Source organism: Mus musculus, chromosome 7 (genome assembly GCF_000001635.26).
Source record: "Mus musculus strain C57BL/6J chromosome 7, GRCm38.p6 C57BL/6J".
Classification (NCBI taxonomy): domain Eukaryota; kingdom Metazoa; phylum Chordata; class Mammalia; order Rodentia; family Muridae; genus Mus; species Mus musculus.
The window spans coordinates 70,252,320-70,274,253 of record NC_000073.6 but is presented as its reverse complement, the minus strand read 5'-3'; the positions used below and the strand labels follow the sequence as shown (position 1 = coordinate 70,274,253).

General features: G+C 40.6%; 1 long non-coding RNA gene across 2 annotated transcripts in view; it reads left to right on the top strand.

The window, feature by feature from the left end:
* The window catches only part of Gm29683 (predicted gene, 29683), a 158,985-nt gene that overhangs the window by 63,599 nt on the left and 73,452 nt on the right, over window positions 1-21,934 (top strand). The window contains exon 4 of one of the 2 annotated variants that reach the window (NR_131144.1): window positions 276-1,752. The exons of the other annotated variant lie outside the window; for it this stretch is intronic. This is a non-coding gene — a long non-coding RNA (predicted gene, 29683). Of the gene's footprint in view, window positions 1-275; window positions 1,753-21,934 lie in introns of those variants that run through there. 2 annotated transcript variants of the gene reach the window in all.

Sequence of the window (21,934 nt, the reverse complement as noted above, 5' to 3'; positions counted from 1 at the left end):
TGTGATTTAGTAGGTTCTTCAGGTTCACAGACATGGAAAAGGGAGTTATTTTGCTGGCCCTGTGTTGCCCCATGGCAAGGTGTAGAGTCCATAAGAAGGAAGGAACCCTCGAGCTGAATTTAAGGCTGGAGAGGGCTGCTCTGTGTTCTTGGACTAGAACAGTATTTGAAATTAGTGTTAAAATACATAATCAATGACATACTTTGTAAAGAGCCTATAGACTGAAAACAATTGATAAGTCTGGAAATAAAAGTCCTCTGCCCTCTCCTTCTTAGAATGAGGAACAATATACCCATGGAAGGAGTTACAGAGACAAAGTTTGGAGCTGAGACGGAAGGAATGGCCATCCAGAGACTGTGACTGCCCCACCTGGGGATCCATTCCATTTACAACCACCAAACCCAGACGCTATTGCATATGCCAGAAAGATTTTGCTGACAGGACCCTGATATAGCTCTCTCTTATGAGGCTATGCCAGTGCCTGGCAAATAAATACAGAAGTGGATGCTCACAGTCATCTATTGGATGGAACACAGGGACCCTAATGAAGGAGCTAGAGAAAGTACCCAAGGAGCTGAAGGGGTCTGCAACCCTATAGGAGGAACAACAATATGAACTAACCAGTATCCCCCAGAGCTGTGTCTCTAGTTGTATATGTAGCAGAAGATGGTCTAGTTGGCCATCAATGGGAGGAGAGGCCCTTGGTATTGAAAAGATCATGTGCCCCAGTACAGGGGAATGCTAGGGCCAGACAGAGGGGGTGGGTGGGTTGGGGAGTGGGAGTGGGAGGGTATAGGGGGACTTTGGGAACAGCACTTGAAATGCAAATGAAGAAAATATCTAATAAAAAAAAGTTCCCTGCCTGGCATGCACTTAGTAATTTGAGGCTGGTCTGTTCTAGAACTCCAGGTAATGTAAGTGCATAATAAAGGCATTTAAAAAGAAATAACTGGCTATGGGTTTGCAACTAAGTCAGTAGAGAAATGCCTAGTGTAAATGAGGTGGTGGGTTCGGGTTTTAGCACTGATTTTCTTACTAGAAATTCTACTTCTTTGGTTTCTTCTAAATTAAAAGTGTTTAATAAACTAAAGAAATGACCTTCAATGATTAGTTCATGTATAGAATACGTAAGAATGCGACCACGTGAATTTCTAGTCGTGTGTGCTTTTTCTATATATGAATCAATTTACACATTTTTGTGCTTTGTTATTAATAATCTATATGAATGTAGAGTTTTAGATGAATTTAATGTCAACTAGGGATTAATGTGCATTAATTAAATTGACAGTATCTTCTCTAATGAGAAAAAAGGATTTAGTTGTAATACTGATGATCTTAATAAAGCTTTCCTCGACTTGTCTGTATTTTCTCAACATTAGAAATTATTTTTATTAGAAGGTGAAGTGACTTAGTGCTGGCTAGGTGGCAAAACTCAGATAAATCAAGTGATTGCAAACTGATTTTGATTTTGTTTTGGAGGTTGTCTAACCAAGCCTTGTAACTTTCAATTAAAAAGGAATCAATTTGTGTCAGCCATTTAAAAATAAAAACACAAATTGAACTCCACATTTAGTTTTCTTTTGAGTATTACGTAAGATGGCTAGACATTTGGAGCGATTAGACGCAGGCTGTATCTACATGTTCAACATCTTTGTTTGAATCTTACAGAATGTAAAAGCTGTATTTGCCCAAATGCTTTTCAAGTACAATTCTTGTCACAGAAGGAACCATATTTTGTAATAAAATCTTGCTACAGATCTGTGAAGACTCTGGAATTATTGTATCATCACTCTGAGAAAGAGCCATAATATCCCAACACATGTGGGAGTGCAAAATTGTCCTGATGTGTTGTTCCCTCCCAGGAAGCTATCCACATAAAAGACTGTGTGCCTCAGTTACATTCACCAGACCCCCTGAGGTTCGGATACCTCTCCTCACCCCTGACTCTTTGTTGTTGTTAAGATATGGTTTTTGTGAAGCTCAGACCAGGCTGGCCTCAGACTCACAATCCTTTTTATCTTTATCTCTCCAAGTACCATCATGCTAACCCAATTACTTTCGTTTTTTTAATAGTATTTCTTTTTTAAAAAAGATTTATTTATGTATTATATGTAAGTACATTGTAGCTGTCTTCAGACACTCCAGAAGAGGGAGTCAGATCTTGTTACAGACGGTTGTGAGCCACCATGTGATTGCTGGGATTTGAACTCCGGACCTTCAGAAGAGCAGTCGGGTGCTCTTACCCACTGAGCCATCTCACCATCCCATCCAATTACTTTCTAACTTACAACTTCATTATTATTTTGAAGTGGAAAATTGAGGCAAGAATGCAGCAAGAGGAGGAACTACCAAAAAAAAATCTATCCATGATATACATTAATTTCACTCCATATGCAGACAATTATGTGCCATCATGTACCCCTGCTCCCCGCCCCCCACCACCACACACGGTCTCAGTCAGGCAATGGTGATACATGTCTTTATCCCAACAGGCAGATCTCTGAGAAAGAGGCCTGGTCTACAGAGTGAATTCCAGGACAGGTGGGACTACACAGAGAAACCCTGTCTCAAAAAGCTAAAACTCAAACCAAACCAAAACAACCACCCCCCATAACAACCCAACCAAAAACCAAACCAAAACAAAACAAAAACCAAAAACAACCAAACAAACCAAACAACAACAACAACAACAAAAACAAACAAAACCCTCAATTCTCACTATGTATCCCTGGCTGACCTGAAACTTGTGACTTAGACCAAGCTGACCTTGAACTCACAGAGACCCACCTGCCTCAGCCTCCTAAGTGCTGGGATAAAAGACATACATCACCCTATCATGCTCAGCAAACAATATACATACATACACATACATACATACATACATACATACATACATACATATATACATACATACATACACCTACATACATACACCTACATACATATACACCTACATACATATATACATACATACACACACATACATCTACAGGGTCTAAAATGCTTCTGTCTCAATACACCCCACTTCTGGGGATGCATGCAATGGGATGAGGTTGAGTCCAAGGCAAATGAAGCAAAGATTTATTTATTAATTTTGAGCCTGGAAGCAGAATGATCTAGACAGAAGAATTTTACTTTTAAAAAGGTTATGCTCATATTTAGCTACCCAATGTGCTTGACTAACAAGAGCTTCCAAAAAGTTTTAACTTAATTCTATTATTTTATGTGTATGAGTGTTTTGTCTGCATGTACGTCTATGTTCCATGCGTGTGTCTGGTACTCTTGGAGGTCTGAAGAGTGCCCCAGTTTTCTTGGAACTGGAGTTTTGTATGGTTGCGAGCTGCCATGTGGGTTCTTTGAGTTGAACCCAGATTTGCTGGGAGAATCCTGGTTGATGTTACCTGTTAAGCAATCTCTTCAGACTGCATAGCTTTATTAAGAGAACTACTTCGATTCTTGATCTTTGTCAGTTAAAGAATCAAATCTACTTCTCTACCAAGATGGGACGCAAAGTTGCAGTCTCTATATTTGGTACAGCATGCAGTTAAAAAACAAAACCAAACCACCCACCCAACCAAACAAACCACCACCACCACCACCACCCTTAACGCTGTCTTCTCAATACAGAGAGCATAATGCATCTTTATTGAGTTGAGCAGAGATCCGTTCAATCCCTGGAGAATTTTCTTCTCATTTGTTTTGAGTCAGGGTCCCCCTATGTTGTCTTGACTGGCTGGCCTTGAGCTCACAGGTGTCTGCTAGCCTTTGCCTGAGTGCTGGGATTGAAGGTGTGCGCCATGACACCTGGAAAAGAGGACTTCCTTATAATTCATTCCAGTGAAAGCACTGAGCAAGACCATGCTGCTGTTTGTCAGGGGTGGCAGGGAAGGGACACTTAGATTCTACTAGAATCACTCAAATCATTGTTTTCCAACAGTGATTGCACAAATGGAACCACCCTAGAAACTTTTTAAATATCTGCATCATAATCATCCAAGAAGCGCCTTCCTTTGCAGACACAAACATGCCATTTACAACTATAATGTCTGGTATTTCTTGGAAATGAGTCATGGTAGCCATGTTATCCTGAGATGAGAGCGGTCACTGGGAGAGCCGAATTGCTTGCTGTTTGATTGTCCCCTTTGAAACTCAGCAAACCACAATATGCCTTCTGTAAGTAACATTCAGACACACTAAGATAAAAATGAGTGCCAGGAACAGTAGAACATCAGTACAGAAAATAGTGCAAAACTCACTTACATGTCCAAATTATTTTCCTTTAAAAAATGGTATTATTATGTCAGGTAATATTTATATAGCAGATTATCAATTCTTTACTTGCTTACTGAATTTATCCAAATCTTGTCTTCTGTTCTTCTGTGGTGTGTGTGTGTGTGTAAGTGTGTGTATGTGTGTATGTGTGTGTATGTGTGAACATACCATGCTGATGATGCACATGTGCAGGTCAGAGGACACTTGGTGAACCCATTCCTTCTTTCTACCACAATGGCCCTAGGGATCCAACTCATCAAGCTTGGGGACAAGTGCCTTTACCACAGAACCGTCTTTCCAGCTCATCTCTTCAGTTTTGATATTACAAGATGTTCAAAATATGAAAGCAGCCATTGAGAAAACGATTTTGCTGATCCAGATTGATAAATATGAGAAGCTGGTTCTGCCCGTAGTTTTATTTCATATGTCAGGATGATGACAATATACCTTCCAGGATGACAAAATACCTTCCAGGATTATAGTCTCTGGCAGTCACCAGGTGATGGCTGGGGATGTGGCTCAGTAGTAAAGCTCTTACAAACCACCCCCCACCCCCCTAATTTATCTGGAGAAATCTTTGAATCACAGACCCAAGGGTTCCTCCAGAATATTCCTATTTGTATTTTGTACATATCCCATTTGATCTGAGACTGAGCTGCTAGTAAACATGAGGGTAGTCAGTCAGCCACTCTATTGTTCCAGCTTATCAATCACAGGTATCCATTTGAGGATTCAAGGGGGTCTCTTCCCTCCCTATACCAATACCATCCCAGGGTAATGATTAGAGTGCGCATATTTGCACTGGGAAGTAGTAGGGAGAATTATATTATTGGGCACAGCTTCCTTCATTGGATGAAACACTCTATCTTGTTGACAAGATTTACTCATCCCTAAATACTTTGAAAATAACCTGCTTCATGAGTTACACAGCACAGGTACCATTCCTTCCTCATTCCTAACTCACAGATGAAGAAATCAGATCTCTTACAGGCAAAACAGCTCATCATAGGTTTCCCAGGGAGAAAGTTGCAGAAGAGAGATCTGAAGCAGCATGGAAAGCAAGGTGTGGTGGCTCACACCTGTAACTGCAGCACTCAGGAGGCAGAGACCGGGAGATCACTACAGATTCATGGCAATCACAGTGAGTTCCATGCCAGGTAGGGATGCATAGCAAGATTCTGTCACAAACTAACTAACTAATCAACCAACTAACTAACCAACTAACTAACTACTCAACCAACCACTGAACAAACTAAAACAGGACTGGATTGGATGTAGTGGTGCATGCATGTAATCCTATTACTCAGTTGATTGAGGTAGAAGAATCTCAAATTTAAGGTTACCCGGCATATTTTGGAACTCTCCTTTCTCAAAAACCTTTAAAAAGTGAAGTGTGATGATAAGATGATTCCAATGATTTTATTCTCTTTCTGCAACACACATGTGTACACATGTACACACACACACACACACACACAAACACACACCCCATAATCATTGACAAAATATATGTCATATATTGCTCTATAAAGGATTCAACATGATCAACAGAAATTCAAATTATATTGAAAAATAAAATGAATAAGAAGCAAATGAGATGGGACAAGAAGAAAAGGAAGATTGGGTACAAATTGCATCCATAAAGCTTTATCTTGCCAATTGTAATGACCTTGACTCTAACTTTCGGAAGAGAAGGCAGGCTTTAAGGGCTCCATGTGACATCCTGTTGACAAGGTTAGCAAAAGCAAAGAAGATGCAGATGGAAATGGGGCTGTGTTACAACCCCAAAGTTCCTTGTCTTGATTGTTATACAATGTCCTCTTGGGACTATCGACGATGGCTCTGGTGGTGCTCACGGACATACCTGCCCATCTGTGAGACAGGGAAAGCAGGATGCCAGCCAGAAACACTCCATTGATCCAAGGTAATATACAGAAGTTGTAGATCTGGAGTCAGGGTTCTCTATCATTTAACAGATAAGTTTGTCATTAAACCCATAACACCAGGCTGATCGTAATATTTCAGATACATTTCTTAAACTAAATGTAAGATAGAGTCTATCACACCCTTCAACACTTCAGGTCATTCTTCACTCTTCCAATTTTGCTTAGAGGATCAGTGCGTTTGGTTGATTCAAACAGGTCATGGGCATTAGAACAAATGTTTTCAGAAGGAAAAAAAAAACAGTCTGGAGGGAGTAGTGGGGGAGTTGGGAGATAGAATTTAGGTAGAATTTAGTTAGGAGATAGAATTTAGCCTGAGGGGGGTTATTGGCTAAACCCTCAGCAAGTAAGAGAAAAATTAAAAAAAAAAATTGTGGAGATCAGACAATCATAAAAGAAGTATTCTTGCTAAAGGGCAAAGAAATGTCTTTCGCTTATTATTTGTTTGTTTGTTTGTTTGTTTGTTTGTTTATTTTCTAGAGCACCAGGAACATAAATTTTCTTATCTGAAAATGAGCAGGTTACTGCTGTACCAATTTCGAACATCTTTCTGTGTTGAATGCTTGCAAAAGCATTAGTCAGTTAGCGTTTTGGTGGACTCGGAGATGGGGAAAAGAGGAACAGGGCTAATCCTCAAGGCCCCAGAGCCAAGCTTCCATCTGAGAAGCAGCCAAGAGCTTCTGAAGCAGTCCTATGACTCACGGGATGGAGCCACAGCCTCGTGCTGTGCAAATCAGCTCTCCAGCTCCAAGCAGAGGCTCAGCCCTGGCAGGAAGGCACTTCCAAGGAATTCAGATCTTCTGCCAACAGGATCACTTGAGTCATCTTTCAACATCACATTCCAACCCCAGTGTTCATGCTGAGTCCTCCTGTGTTCATGGGGAGACTGGCCTGGCTTTGGCTGTCTGCAGATTCACAGTATCAGAATGTTACCCAGACATCCAGAAAATGTTAAGTACTTCTCACCTACCAACAACTGCTTTTCAGCTTCTCTTAAAAACTATAGCTGTCTCTTGTGAGGCCATGCCAGTGCCTGGTAAATACAGAAGTGGATGTTCACAGTCATCTATAGGATGGAACACAGGGCCCCCAATGGAGGAGCTAGAGAAAGTACCCAAGGAGCTGAAGTGGGTCTGCAACCCTATAGGTGGAACAACAATATGAACTAATCAGTACCCCCAGAGCTCATGTCTCTAGCTGCATATGTATCGGAAGGTGGCCTAGTCAGCCATCATTGGGAAGAGAGGTCCCTAGGTCTTGCAAACTTTATATGCCTCAGTAAAGGGGAACTCCAGGGCCAAGAAGTGGGAGTGGGTGGGTAGGGGAGCAGGTATAGGGAACTTTCGGGATAGCATTTGAAATGTAAATAAAGAAAATAAAAAAAAAACAAAACAAAAAAACCTATTCCCAGTATGAAAACATTTATTCTTTTCTTTCTGCTTAACAGTGTTGTTTGACTAGTGTAAAAAAATAAACCTCCAACCACCAATAAAAGCCAACAAAGCAAACCAATGCCCTGTGCAAGTGTTCCTATTCTCCAGCAGACCAAGTGCCACGAATGTGTCATTTTGTCACTTTCACAGGTGCCATCACCTGGAGTCTATACACAACTGCATAGCTAGAAACATATTGTTAATCCAACGAGGTTTTCTTTTTCAAATCAGATAGTAGCAACACAACCAAATCAAGGCATGCATAAATGTGTCTGTTTAATTCTAGGGCTGTGTTGGCAAGGGGTGGCTATGTGTTGACTTCCAGACCCATTATCACTCATTGCTCTTGTCCACACCTCCTGCCACTCCTTTCTCTCTATATCCCCCAGCCACATATATAGGCATGCTCATGGATGTGCCTATGTGTGAGTGTGGAGGCCAAGGGTCAGTGTTGGGTGTTTTCTACAGTTGCTCTCCAGTTGTGTTTTTATGGAAAGGTCTCTCACCACAGTTACTGCAATCTGTTCTTGGGGCTCTGGTGAAGCCACCTCCTCAGCTGGCCTCAGTAGTCATTCCAAAGTTTACAAACGGCACATCAGTACTCACAAGTATGACTGTCAGGGCATGGGGTGGTGCTCACTAAGGGAATCAAAAACAGAAGTGAAATAAAAAGGCATATATTTAATTTGTCCCCCAGAGGAGAGAGTTCAGCTATGGACTGTTTAGGGCTTCCATAATAAGTATGACCCTGATATTTTACTTCAAAGAAGTTGGTATGCGAATTATAAAATGTATTTTAATTTTTGTTGTATTATATTATTGCTATTTTATTTATTTATTTACTTACTTACTTTTTTTTGAGGCAGGGCTTCTTTTTGTGTAGCTCTGGCTGTCCTTGAACTCAGAAATCCACCTGCCTCTGCCTCGTGAGTGTTGGGATTAGAGGCGTGTGCCATCACCACGTGGCATGAAATGTATTTTAAAATGTAAAGACTGAACCAGGAAAATTTAGGCATGGTAAAGCTAGATAAATAGACCTTTGGAAACAATAGACTCTAGAAACAGACCTACCTAAGTATGTCCTTTCCAACAAGGGCAAATACTAATTTTATGACAAGAAAGAAAAAAATGTTTTCCATAAATGTTCTAAAACAAGTACACAACCAAGAGAAGAACGTAGCCTTTAGATTATTCTATATCCAGACAATAATTACACATTGACCATGGAAAAATGCTATGTTTCCAGAGATAAAGAGTGAATGATGGGCAGGGTACCTAGAAAAGAAATAATTAAATATAAAAAACATAAATTACACAGTGTGAAGAGAATGGCTATGGCTTGATTTTCTCCATTTCTAAGAAAATCAGGATCATTTGGAATCTAACATTTGCAAGATGTCTCAATTTTTCACCTTTCTTGAGAAGATATGGCTTAATTTACACTCACTAAAACTGCCTCAGCTTCCTTTTCCACCACTAATCTAACATCTCTCAGGGACGTTTGCATCTGAATCCCCAGATCTGTTGACTTCAGTTTCCTTGGAATATTATCTGTCTTTCTACATGCACAAAGACTTTGAGCCAATTCATTCTGTCTGTGCAATTACCTCTCTGTCTCTAAAGATCTCTACTGGGATTTCCTTGGAAATATTTCAGTGATAGCTTCATTTCGTAGACAAAGGAAACCGAGTGAATAAAACATTTCCTGGGAATTTGACAGTCTTGGCGTTGAAAAGTTAAGCACTGAAGCCATCACAGATGCAAACAAGGGAGTCTTCCCAACACCAAAGTCAGAACGTTCCTGGATCCCTGCTTGATGAGTGCTTCAGTGACAAGCTTTGTTAGAACTCATTTCCCATGCTTGGACTCTGTCTCTGCATCACCTGAACACTGCCAATTAGCTCTGGAAGGAGGCTACACTGTGAAGAGTTTTATAATGTTGGATGTGTGTGGATGTATTTTTTTCTATGATTAAAACATGATACTGTCAAGAGGAAGTAGGTTGGCAGACAGAGGAATGCTGGATGGAGGATCTCTTATCTACAATTAATTTTCTGTAAATGTGTCTACATGTCTAACAGATATCGACAGACTATTCTCCCGCTTTATACTCACATGGTGTGATGTAACTTACTAATGATGCCATTTCGTTGGTGTTGTATCCTTTCATTCTAAGAAGTGTCACAGTTTTTAAAGTTTGTAACATCGGCGCTTATATTGACATTTCTCCAGCAAGTGAGATTTATGCTTCACGAAGCTCTGTGGCAAGTGAGCTTCCCACCACCATAACAGAGAGCTGAGGCAATCAACTCACAGTTGGCTCACAGTTTTGGAAGCTCCAGTCTAGGCTTGGTGCAAGGTATTGCATCACCGCAGAAGACATGACAACAAAGCCATTGACCTTCATGCCTTGGAAGTTAAAATGAAAACAAAGCAATACTCAGAGTCTCACAACCCACCAGAGAATATTCCCAAGTACCCAAGGAGTTCTCATGATGTCCTACCTCTTAAAGTTGCTACCACCTTCCAGTATAGACACTAACCGGGAACCAAAATGTTAACAAGGGGGCTTGGATAGATAGCACACAGATTCTTCGAGTATTTGAGTGTTGAAACCCCATGTTCTGAGGTTGTTCTCAGAGTCCATTCCTCCATCCAAAAGCACTCACTTCCACGAGTTCTGGATTGAGGGGCTGTCCAGTAGAATGGTTGTTTCTTTGCTCTGCTTCTGGGTAGGAATGAACACGTGTCCTCACTTTATGACCCCTTAGGGGAAAATCTAAGATTTTACACAGAGGGTGTTTCTGATTAGCTCTTTTGCTGTAGGGTCCCATACGGACCCCAGACTGCCCCATAGAGCCACGTGTGCTTTGGCCTGTTTCTTCCAAGTCTGACATGGCTGTGTTTGGCAGACGGGTTTCTGCCAGCAGGTATTTTCCACTTTACTTTTGCTAGCATAATTTCTTTCTTTCTTTCTTTTGATTGTATATTTTCTTTATTTATATTTCAAATGTTATCCCCTTCCCGGTTTCCTGTCCTCCCGGAAACCCCCTATCACAATCTCCTTCCCCCTGCTTCTAGGAGGGTGTTCCTCCCCTACACTGGGGCATCTATCTAGCCATCATAGGACCAAGAACCTCTCCTTCCATGGATGCTTTCTTTCTTTTAATCTTCCTTGTCAGGCCACACACCCTGACAAGGGATGATGTACACTGTCGGTTGTTTGGAGCATGGGCCCATGGTTCTCAGAACTTTTTTGCCGAAGTAATTTGTTAAGACTGAAAGAAACTTTTAGCAATGATGTTCTGATCCGTAAGAGCAGAAAGGTAACAAGTTACAAGAGGGATCTCCACAGGACTTTCAGCTAGGAGAAGAACTCTCCTGTTCTTGAGGTCCCCACTCCCAACCCCCACTCCAGTCAAGGATGAACTGGGTCAATTGTGTAAAAGATAACACAGACTCTGCTTAACACATAGTTATCCATTTCCCAAACTACTAGCTAATGAATGTGAACAAGCCTTTTGGGCGACAAGGGTTAGCGTGAGTGCTAGCCACACATTATCTTATTTAAACCTGACAAGCTTGGAAAAAGCTTGGAGAGGTTAAGCCGCACACCACAGCTGATAAATGGCAGAACCACTGTTCAAACTGAGGGAGTGAACCACGCCAACTATTCCATACTAATGCAATAATTATGCATTTCACCATTAAACCTGCTTTCTGATTACACAGGTTGTAGAGATAGATAATTTTTATTCCTAGTATTTATTCTTAGCTGCAACCACATATTTAATTAATAGATTTTATATTTATTTCACTTGTTTATAAAATATGCTCTCCTTTTATGATTAAGTGGTTAAGTGTCAGGGACTATAACTTACTTAATTACATATTTCTTAATTATTCCTGTATTAGTTAATTATATGGAATTAATTTTAAAAAATTAAGTAATTATATTTCCTAACGTGACTATTCTAATGTCAATCACATTTCTCTGAATTTTGAAAATATGACTCAGGCATGATTAAACATATATTTAATTTTAGCATAACTTAACCTAAAATCCATATAGATTTTTACTGACTTCATGTATATTATATGCACATATATACACAGTAGTACAGCTCAAGTCCTCTAAAATCATTTGTTACAATACATGTAAAATTGATACATTTTATTATTAATTAATAATAAATTAATATTAAGGAAAACATGCAAGAAACTTCTAAAACTGAGCCTCAGTTCTGAGACAGCTTGGAAATGCTGGTCTTTAAATTGAGCATTTCCTGTCTTTCTGCTCTGTCCTATTATTTTACGCTGGAACCATTCTGTGTTGAAAACCTACTGTGAGAAAACGACTTAACTATGCTGTCAGCTTCTTGGGGACAGGGTCATTGTTTTATATTCTGCACATGAAATAGCTTCTGGCACCGTAAGTGTTTGTTGAATTTGAATTTTGAATTTAAGTGAAATGATGCTGAAAATTTTACATTAGCTACAGTCATCCATCTGAATTTAAGCCAGCGGTTGCTATCTTGTAGAGGGGAATCATTAATAATGTGATTTCTATGGGGGTTATTTTGGTGACAGAACAAGATGAAAACATTTTCTTTCTCCTTTGAGTTTTATGTTCCAATCATGCATGAGATTTTCATACTAGTATTTTTGACTCAAGTGAAAATTATGAGATACATTATCATTAAAGTTTGTGATATCTTGTGACAAAAGAACTTAATACATTTAACTCCATCTACCTTTTATAAAGGGAAAAAACCCCAAAGGAAATGACGAGGGGCTCAGTGGTTGGTCAATGTCACACAGGTGCCTGCTGACAGCGAGGGTGATGGTTTTGCATCTCCACTCAGTACCCCTTCTGTTGTGGTTACTACAGAAACTTTTATTAGATATTAACTATTAGACCTAATTATTGAGCTAAACCATTTTCTTTTCATTCACTTATTCCTTTTAGATCCTTGCTTGATATTTGATGTAATGGAAACAAAAACTCTGTATAATATTATTGGGATTATAATTTCCTGTGAAATATTTGAAATCTTCCTTCTTCCTTTCTCCTTCCTTCTCTCCCTCCCTCCCTCCCTTTCTCTCTCCTTCCCTTCTCTTCTTCCCTTCCTTTGTTCCTTTTCCTCTCTTCCTTATTTTGAGAATGGACCTTTCCTGGTCTTGAACTCTCTATCCTCCTAAGTGCTGGAATTAAAGACATGCTCCATCATCATGATATTTAAAACATTTGGGACCAGGAGAATCTAGTTTTCTAATATACTGCAGTGGCATTTCCTGGACTATGCTACAGCTTCAATAAACTCTTCCATGCTCTCTGTCCAAGTAAACTTGTATGTATTGAAGATGGATATCTGTGCACATGATAAAGATTGTATAAGATAGTAGATGAGCCTTTTATTTTTTAGAGGCAATTTTTGTTATATTACAATTGTAAATATTTTTGTCATCTAAAGTTAAAAGTGTATTGAAATAATTTTTCTTAAGGAAATTGTAAACTATTTCTAAGTTTGAACTTTTTAGGTCATGTTCTCTCTTCCCACTTCCTGACTTAGAAAAAGAGAGCTCAGGTCTGCTAACAATGAGCTCAGCTCCTTCTAGCCCTGGAGAGCTCACCTTTGGTTGTATGGACCATCCAAACAGATCGCTCCATTTTTGCCTAGTCTCTCTTTTGTGAACTTGCAAGCTTCATTGCTTTGGATGGATGTCCTGAATTATGGATCTAAGTAAAAGGAGAACTTACCATGATGGAAAATACAGCCTTAGGAGTAACACTGACTTCTTTACCGAGATTATAACCCGCAGGCTCATCAATGCTTCCTCCTTCGTCATGAATCTACTTCCAACGTTCCTTTTTCCAAAGACAACGCAGCATTTGCAGTGCCATAGGCTCGGGACTTGGGGAGTTGAGTAGGCTTCCTAATATCTGGACTGATATCTTGGTGACAATGCATTTTTGCTTCCAAAAGTTTTAGGGTAGGAGGAGCTGAAATAGAAAACACAACTAAAGCCACCCTGTTGGGGTACTTCTATATAGTCCTTTGATGCAAGGGCAGGGATGAGGGGAGCTTGTGCATTACTACTGCAGTTGCCTCTCCGAGAGAACGCAAATGGAGGCTGTCTTTGGGAATCACAAGATTTCACGTGCCAGGTGACCATTCTTTGCTTTGTTATCATGGTGTTTGGATACCAATTTAACCTTCCATGCAAAAGATAAGAATGCAAATTGTTACTTCTTTATGGATTGCATATGAATCAGTCAGTTTTTTTTTTTTTTTTAATAATCTACCAAATATCTCTGCCTACATTGAATACTTGCTTAAAGAGTTAGAGCAAATTAAAAATGCCAAATCCAGTGCCTGGACACTAGCAAACCCTTGTCAGGAGAGAAAACTCATGCTAAAAATCTTAAAGGTTGTAGGTGCCTTGTGACTCAGGATCACCGACCTGCTCTCAGAAAACACAAAGGTAACAAGCAGCACAGTGGGAGAGACCTGCTGTCAAAGCACAGTAGGATATCAGTGGACAAAGGTCTGTCTTCACCAACAAACTGCAGGTCCATGATGACTGAGAGAGCACCGGCACTGCACTAACTTGAGACAGTTTCTGAACAGATATAGTAAATCCATTCCTCCCCCAATCATACCGGAACTAGAAACCATGTTGCTCTGTATTAGGGAAAAAACAAACACAAACAAACAAACAAACAAACAAACAAACAAAACAAAACCTTGTTAAAGATGGAGGTCAAAACCCAGACACTATTGTGGATGCCAACAAGGGCTACTGACAGGAGCCTGATGTAGCTGTCTCCTGAGAGGCTCTGCCAGTGCCTGACAAATACAGAGGTGGATGCTCACAGCCATCCATTGGGCTGAGCAGAGGGTCCCCAATTGAGGAGCTAGAGAAAGGACCTAAGGAGCTGAAAGGGTTTGCAGCCCCATAGGATGAACAACAATATGAACCAACCAGTAACCCCAGAGCTCCCTGGGACTAAACCACCAATCAAAGAGAACACATGGTGGGATTCATGGCTCCAACTGCATATGTAGCAGAGGATGGCCTTGTGGAACATCAATGAGAGGAGAGGCCCTTGGTCCCGTGAAGGCTTGATGCCCCAGTGTAGGGGAATGCCAGGACAGGAAGTTGGAATGGGAGTGGGAGTGGGGAGGGGAGATGGGATGGGGGGGTGGAGGGGAAATGATGAAAGGGGATAAAATTTGCAATGCAAATAATGAAAACATCTAATTGAAAAAAAACAAAGAAAAAAATCTGGACACTTTAAGAAATAAATCTTATTCCATTGTATCACAAAATACAACTATTTCCCATAGGGAGGAAAATGGAGGTCAAAAATCAATCAGAACGATAATTTCCCGTGGTTTTTCAAACTGAATCTTAAAGCAATAAATATTATATTGTTAACAGAAAGAAATCTCTGACCAGTGTGATACGCCTTTATTGTATTCCATTCAATTGCTTGAAAACAATGTCAGATAAATGTGAATTAGAAATGATCATTTTTTGATACTTTAGTTTTCCCTTTCTTTTTGCTGTACCGGGTGTTGAACCTAGAGCCTCCATGCTTCAAAGCAAGTGGTTGCCTCTGAGCTACGTTTTTATTTGCTATTTTCGAGACACTCAAATAAACTTACAACCTTCCTGTTGCAGCCTCGAGTAGCTGGAATTCTGGAATTACCTGGAACACCAGGCCTGGCCATGTGATATTTATAAAAAACATAAATGTTCCAAATAATGAATGATACCATTTGAAAATTAACCTGTTATGTCTACCTGCTTATAAATATATGGGTATACTAGTTAGAAAAATAGACTTTAAGATTGATGTAGAGGGGGATAGCCTTAAAAAGATTTCTAAATATTAAAAAATGTAGAGAGGTAATCACACATATATATAATAAAAATGCTTACTTATAATATGATTTAAATTTCATCAATAATCTGGATACATGAGCTTAGAGTAAATGTTGACTTTCTATTGGCCTAAAGAGTCCCATAGACATCTCTCAAATTTTCTAAACTTGTTGACAATACTATTCATTCCTGCCCACAACTTGATGGCAAGACCCTATTACTAAAAACACCACATGCGTGTGGCAAAGAAAATGGAGAAGTCTAGCTGGTGCCCAACCGGAAGCTTCCCCCTTACTGACTAGCATTCACAGCACTGGACGATGTACATGCTATGAGAGGCAAAAAGTAACCCTCATTCTCACTCAGTGGTGAACATTGAAAGCAATAGTAATGACCTTCCCACACTGTGCAACCATAGTGTAGTGCAATCATGACCACGGGTGTGACAATGTCATGGACATCACGGGGTAACCAACCACTTCATAAAATTAGATTGAAGGCCCACTGAGATGGAGCCCTTGCCTGGCAACCCATACTTGACTCAGGTCAAGAACCTGAGACTAGGAAGGTTGTAGGAAAACCTCTTACCATTGTTCTGCCAAACAAGCACAGCAATGAGAAGACTCCCAGTGACACCTTACTATACTCATGGCTCAGGGGAATGGCTCAACTGTCACCGGGGAAGCTTCTTGACGTAGATGGTAATTAACACAGAGATCCACAATTGGATCACATTCAGAAAATGAGAGATTTTTGACTCCTCACTCCTCAATGGGATATCTTTATCACACTCTTCTCCTCAAGGGTCAGGAACCTATGTGGAAGAAGGAGCAGAAAGGTTGGTTATAAGAGTCGGAGGTGTAGATGATTTTAGGTTAGCAGTTTGCCTCAGATTTAACAGGGCAGATACACATACGAGCTTCCAGAGACTGTGATAACATGCACAAGCTTGAGAAAGACTGAATCCTAGCACGGGAAAAGAGAAGTGGACATAGAGTCTCATCACTAGCCAAAAGTTACTCACAAATACTGGCTACTGGGAGAGGGAAAATAATTTTCATTATGGAGTGACACTGGATATATTAACCGAACTCCAGGGCAGATTCAATGATCCAGAAGCATGGCCAACGCAAATTGACAACATGAATCTCACTTGTTTGTGTGTTTGTTTGTTTAATGAGAAAGAGAAATGAAATGAAGTTGGGTGGGTCAGAATGGGTGGAGAATCTAGGAGAGGTTGGGAGACAGGAAAGGATATGATGACAATGTATCATATGAAAATTTCAAAGAATAAAAATAAGTTGATTTTATACTGCAAAGTATCAACAATGACTTTATTTTGTCCGTTATTATTATTTCTCTCTCGTGTGTGTGTTGTGTGTGTTGTGTGTGTTTTGTGTGTGTGTCTCTGTGTGTATATGGTATGGATATATGCATGTATGTATGCTTTCGCATGTGTGTGGGTGCACTCATGTGTGGAGACAAGAAATTGAGTACAAATATTTCCCTAAGTAGCTCTCCATTGAGGCAATAGTTCTGAGCAGTATCTCTCCATGAATTCAAATCTTACCAATTCAGTTTCTCTAGTTCATCAGCTTACCCCGGAGATACCCTGCCCCTGCCTTGGGGATTATCAGCGGGCCTACCAGGCAGGCCTGGCTCTTACGTTGGATCTGAGAATCCAAACTCTGCTCATCACACTTTCGCAGCAAGTGCTTTCTTCTGCAGAGCCATGCTCCTAACAAATCCTATGGCCTGGGTGGTTTATGCCTATAGAACTTGGTTTCTCAGAGTTCACAAGCCTGGAAGTTTAGATCAGCCTAAAGGCAAAGTTAGTGCCAGTGCAGGCTCACTTCCTGTTTTCAAGATGGTGCCTGGCTGCTGGAGTCCCTAGTGGCTTTACATGTGATCACGTGGCAGTAGAAGAAAAGGGCCATGAAGAACTTTGAAGCCTCTTTGATAAGGATATTAATCCCTTCATAAGGGCAGAATCCTGATGACTTAATCACTTTCCCAAAGGACGTACCTATTAATTTTGCTGATTTGAGGATTAATTTTCAGCATGAATTTTGGAGGGATACCAACATTTAAATCACAGAAATCTTTAAAACCCCATTCACTTAAAATAAGCTTCTGAGTTTAAAAACTGAAGTTAGAAATGAGTATTTTCATTTTGTTTATGCATGCATATGTGTGTGTATATGTATGTGTGTGTGTGTGTGTGTGTGTGTGTGTATGCATCAGCATGTCTCCATGTGTCTACATACATACTTACACTCAGGTCAGAAGAGGGGGATGTTGTGTTTTGTCCAATAATAAAATTTCTTTGTAACAGAGTCTCTCACTGAAACTGGAGCTAGGCCAGTGGCAAGATCGAGAGAACTTCCTGTCCCAATGCCCCATGTTGCTGTGGATGGTTATGAGAAAGGTCATGGTGGGCTTTTATATACTTTTTAAATGTGCATGCTATGATTCAAACTTAGGTCTTTGAGCTTGTACAGCAAGCCTTATTTTCTCATCCATCTTTCCAGAAGTAAAGGATTTTAAGAAGTCATTAAGGTTTCCTCCTAATTGTAAGTTCCCCCTCCCGCCCCCACGTGACAGCTGCTTATTAACTTACTCTTGATTAAGCCCAAGTCATCCTAGGAGCACCTTACCGCACTAGAAGTGATTCTTTATTCATTCATTGGTGTCACCCAGAATCTGTGGTTATGCTAAGCTGCTAGGCTCATTTCCCCGAAGGAGACAAGAGAAGATCAAAGCTTGAACGATTATAGCTCATGAAAACTTAGAGAAGCCAGCCGAGGATCCACAACTAGGTATTCATCAACCCAGCTAAGCTAGCTTTGCAGCCATTATTCTAATTGAAAAAACACAACTCCAATATCACACGAAAGGCTTCCTAGATGATTACAGATCACTTGTTCTGTTATGTATCCGCAGAAGTTATTCTTTGAGTTGGTTTGCATGTCTAATGAGGCTTCAGATCAATAAGGGTTGACTTTTACCATGTTATAGTAGAGGAAAATTATTTTTCCTTAGCAACCTTTTCCTCACATAAAATGTAAATTATATAAGCAGCCCCTCTCTCAGCTTAAAAACATAAGCTTTGACCACGGTCACCACATGCCTCACTGAAGAGGTTCTTAGTTTTCATCAGCTGGAGTATGAAACTTCAAAGACAGTATTAGCTGTTTCTGAGATGAATTCCTTAATAGATTACATGGGTTTTAGTACTTGCTAAAAACCGACTTCTCTGAAAATCATTCTGATTATTCTTAGCTTCAGAAGTTTGAACTGAGGCCCAGTTCTCCACACAAGGACGATATGAACTTGTTCAAATTGTTTAACTTCCCTGGTTATCCAATGATAAGGTGCTAAATGATCGACAGGTATTTCATTAAAAATTGCTTAGTATATACATGTGTCATTTAATGACAGCTCAGTTGAGCAATGGGGAATGAGTTGCTGGCAGGTAGCAGGAAAAAATCCTGGTGTACTATTGTGTAGCAGATTGGCCATAGATGTGGAATGTGCACTGGCTATCTCAAAAGGCTAGAAGAAAGGATTGTTCATGTTTTCATGATAAAGCACTGGTAAGTGTTTGAGCAACAACCTGTTCTCCCATGGTACAGATATATGAAATCATCCATAGTATCTTCAGACTCTATTAAATATTTGTGTTTACATGGGTCACTAAAAATGCATTTAATTCAAGAATGCTTTAGAAAAATGTATTGTTTCTAAGTAGATCTCCCAATTGTTCTAACTAGGGCAGCTTAGGTGACATGTTCCCAAAGTGACATACCCCCAGTCATTTTTGCTTGTTGGCACACAACCTGATATACTCATACCCACCGTGATTCTAGGTGACAGAAGTTGCCATAAGAGGGAAGGGAAGATAAATTGGGAGTGGAAGGAGCAGAAGGTAAAGAGCACCCAGGAATAAGATGGAAACCCACTTGGAAAAGCACAGAAACTATCAATGAGAAGTGGCTGGCTTGGCTCAGATGGCAGAGTGAAGAATGAACCATGCAAGTCTAGGTCAGGGACAAGGGGCTATGCTCATGTCAGCAGACCCTGCTTGCTTTGCAGCTGCCTAGGCGACATCTCGGTGATCCCTGAGGATCAACAGTGCCAGAAGGAGTGAGACTGAGAATGGGAAATCCTGTCTGCTTGATCTTTGTGTAGGTAGATGTATTGGAGAGAGAGAGAGTGTGTGTGTGTGTGTGTGTCCCCTAGTTTCTCTATTTGTAAAAGGGGTTCACTTGGACTGGTGGGAGTTTGAAAAATTGTCTCTATTTCAGCAGGAACAAAATATTGACTCATCAAATGCCAGGATCAGGAAGCGGGACTGGGTGGGTTGGGGAGCAGGGCGAAGGGAGGGTATAGGGGACTTTCAAGATAATATTTGAAATGTAAATGAAGAAAATATCTAATAAAAAATGAAAAAAAGAGAAAGTTAAACTTTTTATTTTTTAAAAAAGCACTCATGTGTGTGTTTATACACTATGGCAGCATGTAGAGCTCATCTTCTACCATGTGAGTATCTGGGATTAAATGCAGATCATAAGGACTGGCAGTCTCTTTCCCATCTTACCATCTAAACATGCGGTAGGTAATCTGTAGTGAGAGTTTAGGTCAGACAAACTTTTGATAATTCTGGAAGTTCCCAAATAACTGATGACCTACTGTCCCTACTATCAGCGATAATGACTGCTTTACTGACCCCACACACTCCTCTGAATTACAGTCTTCTTCTTTTGATGTGCTTATTTGCTGAATCATAAACTAAGCAAATAAACTTAGTTGTAGCAGTGGACTCTCGGATACTAAAGAGCACTTCATACCTAAGCATGCTGGGACTGACTCAAACACAGATGCCGCTTAGTCTCCACAGTCTTAGATTTCTTGAGTTGTATTTGGAGGAGATTCTTTCGTCCCTGTGGTTCTACTGCCATTTTTGACTCTCCCGTGGTCCCATTACTATCTGCTTCTAATCAGTATAAAGGGTCCCAGATACACTTTACTTAGGAAACTGGCAAAATTAGGTCAAATAGAGTCAGACAGGGGTGGCCCTCAGTTCTTCTTCTCATACAATCCCAAATTAAGAGGGAAGGGAAGGGTTAACTTTAAACCAGACTACCTTGAACCCCCACGCTCTCTTTATCTAGCACACCATAATAAAAGATCAAGAGTTCCTGCTTATTATCTTATTTTTCCTGCCTGCTCCACCAGGCTAAGGCCCAGTCTGGTTATGGATTAACACGGTGATCAATAGCGAGCCTGCTGTCTCTCTCTCGGCAGGGGAAAATGAACTCAAAATGCAGTGAAACTCTTATTGATCAAGGATATAGGTCTCACTTTCATTACCTCTGTCTCCTGATAACCCACAAATAATGTGATGAGTTGCTAATCTCTCTGATTTTCAATGGACCCTTCACCCCTCCTGTCTGCTCCTCGCCGCTCTTATTTTCATCTAGATACGCACGCCGTGTAATTCATGTAGCATGAACTCTCACTCTCTTACCGTCAGACCTGGTCAATCAGAACTAATAATATGGCTCTTCACTGGGAATGGAGGCTCCCGCAAGCCCAGCGTACAGTGTCTGCATACACGGCAAGGAGGTGTAAGGCACCTAACATAAGGGTGGAGCGTCTTCTTGGCGATGTAGCCCTCAAGCTGGCTGCAGTGTTCCGTGGGGTCTTCCATCGTACCCTGACCCACTTCTTCCAAAGCAATCCCCGACTATACTAACTTATCCATCAAGGTTCCTGCAGGGCGAATTATCCAGGGGGCCTGCAGGGATACAAACACCGGACATTTACTCTGCCCTAGGTGGGTCCCTTGACTTTGGTACTTTAGAAAGGTTCTATCTAGTAAGTAGTAGAAAGTAGCATGGACTAAGCTCCAAATATCAAGTGGGTTTGAAGTATGATTTTGTGCAGATTAAAAAAAAAAAAAAAAGAACAGTTTTGTTGTATGACGAATACAACTTGCAGGTCTGAAGCCTTACTTTAAACTCTCCTTCCCCCCCCTTTGTCTCTCTCTCTTCTTCCCTTCCTCTCTTTCTCCCCCTTTCTCCTTCTCTCTCCATTCCGCCCTCCCTTACCCCCTCTTTCCTTCTCTCTCCCCCTCTCCCTTTCTGGCTCCCTCCCTCCCTCCCTCCCTCCCTCCCTCCCTCCCTCCCTCCCTCCCTCCCTCCCCTCCCTCCCTCCGTCTTTCTATCTCTCCCTCTCACTCTATGTCTCTGTGATTTTTAAAAATTTTTTTGTATGTTTGTGTGTATGTGCATGTGGAAGTTAGAGAACAGCTTCAGATGTCATTCCTCAGGAACTGTCTTTTTTTTTTTTAATTATTTTTGTAAAGGTGACATCTCTCTAGCCAGCTTG